The sequence below is a fragment of the Meleagris gallopavo genome, chromosome 12 (assembly GCF_000146605.3).
Source record: "Meleagris gallopavo isolate NT-WF06-2002-E0010 breed Aviagen turkey brand Nicholas breeding stock chromosome 12, Turkey_5.1, whole genome shotgun sequence".
NCBI lineage: Eukaryota > Metazoa > Chordata > Aves > Galliformes > Phasianidae > Meleagris > Meleagris gallopavo.
The window spans coordinates 13,931,140-13,933,578 of NC_015022.2; positions in this window are offsets into that span (position 1 = coordinate 13,931,140).

Below are 2,439 nucleotides of genomic sequence, written 5' to 3' on the forward strand. Positions count from 1 at the left end.
AATTCAATTCTCCCCCTCGCTGCAGGAATTTCAGCTGGTGAAGCAGTGATTTACTCAGCCAGGCTGCACTTGAGTGCAAAGCAATCTCGAAGCTACAATCGAACGCTCTGTTATTTTGAGAGCTGACGGACAAGACGAGGGAATAAATATCCCAGTGATGGGAGCTCTTCTTTTAATCCTGGCTGTTGCCAAGTGCAGGTTGCAAAGCTTTTTAAAGGCACTTAGGGGCTCTCCTGTTAGAAATGTGCTCAGTGCCCCAAGATAAGACTCCTCAGCTGTCCCATCTGCACATCTGAGCACAGCTGCATCTGAGCATCCACTGTCCCACTCCAGACCCCTACATCCCCACCTCACTCCAAGCTTGCAGCAGCCCTGAGCTCTCTCCAGCCTCATTTAAACCATCTGGGACACCAACTTCTCTTTAGGCCCCCATATTCTGCATTTACTGGAGTACCCATTTAGCTGTGCCAAACCCCCATTGCCATTGCTTTTTTTCTTGCCATTCCACTAATGTTCACCCAGGGCTGAGCTGGAGGGAGAGCACAGAGCTCACTGTCACTGTGCCCCAGCTCTCTGGGGCCAGCAGGTTGGTGCTTAGCCCCAAAGCCCCAGGTCAGGAAGTTCTTCGGGCTGCACCGAGTGCTTTCGCACACACACCCGCATTGGCCACAAAAAGGAAACCTCAGCTGCTGCCAGTATAAACCCAAAGTCACCCCCGATACTCCCCCATTTCCAGTCAGCAAGGGCGTAGAATCTTGCGAAGGCAATTTGTGGGGTAAAAACAAACAAAGTGCCCACCCCATATCCAGGTACAAGGCCAGCTCAGCATGTAGTACTACAGAGAAGCCCATGTACTTCCAGGCGGACATCTGAATCTCTCCCCACTTCCCAGCACTGACAGTGTCCTCCCAGTCCCAGGCCCTATTCAAGGGTGCTCAGGTGGTGTTGGTTCAGCTCCTCTTCTCAATATTGGCTTAATGCTGTTATCACATCCCTCCCTGCCAGTGTGACAAAAGCTGTTGGGCTGAATCCTCCCTGGGAATCTACCCCCTTGCCCAGGTGGACCAAGGGTAGAAAATGTTTTGAAGGCAGAAGCATATTTCAGGCAGAGCAGCCGAAGCATGCCACCATCAGGGAAAACCGAAGTGAACTAGAGGACGTGTGGGAGAGCAACACACTGGACTGATTTTCAAAAGGATTTGTAAGAAAACTCAGTGCAGCCCCAGGTGGAAGGCTGAGGCACCCCAGACACAAGGGTCCCACGAACATCCAGCAGTGAGGGCTTGGTGTGAGCACCATCCTGCTCCCCATGCAGGACTTCTGCCAGTGGTAGCTTTCTGCACACCGCCCCCCCCCCAGGACCTCCATGGAGTTGAAGCCAGGTTAAAGTCATTGGTGTGAAAGCAGTACACTTGGGAATCCAGCACAAGCTGCATGTAGGGGGGATTATGCAAGTAAATAAGCAAGGCAGGACTCAATGAGGCAGCGACCCAGCCCACCAAGCCCCACGTCCCCCCAGGTTTTGGGGTACTACGTGGCCGCAACACCTCTTTGGGTGCTCTGCCAACATCCTTCACTGGGAAACCAAGAGGGGGAAAGGAGAAAGAAATCCCCCCCACGCATCCCATCCCCATCTTCCCACCCCCAGAGCTGGCAGCGGGCCCCCCCAGCACCACACACGGGCAGCACCATCCGTCTGCTCCCTGCTCCCGCCGGCTCCGGATCGCCCCGTTTTGCCAGTTCTTTGCACCTTATTTGACTGCTGAAGGGAGAATCAAACAAAGCAGGCGGGCAGATCGCGTATCAAGTTCTTTCTTGCACCGTAAATCTCACAGCCCCAACCCGCTCGGAACAGGGCATTGTGGGTGCTGCGATGGCTTAACCCCCCAAAATAGGCGTTTGTGCACGGCTGGGGGGACGGCTCGGCGTGAGCACGGCACAGATGGGCTCACTGCATTTAAGACAGGAGGGCGCAGAGCAGCGCTTTATTTATTTGCTGCATGTGTGTGCAAGACGGCTGCACCTACAGTTATGCAAAAGAAAGGCATAAAATTTGAAAAAGGGGAAACTTGTGCTCAAATACAAGATAAACAAACCTGGCAGAGCGGAGCTCGAAGGCTGTTCGCTCTCCCTCCTGCTTTCTCTCCTTCCTCCCCCCCCCAACTTTTTGCAAGCAAGAAAAAAAAAAAAAGGAGGTAAAGAAACTGGAGAGTTTTGGAAGGAACAAATCCGCCTCTGTGGACTCGGTTTCCCCTCCCCCAACAAAAACAAGCACTCAGGGCTTGAAGGAATTTGCAGGCAGAGATCTGCCAAAAACATTGTGAAAAACTATGGGGGATTCATTGGAAACAGATGGCGTTTTCAGCTGTAATTCTGAAATTCTCTCCTTTTCTGACACAATACAAACAAACCGGGGGTAGGGCCGGGGGGCAGCGGTGT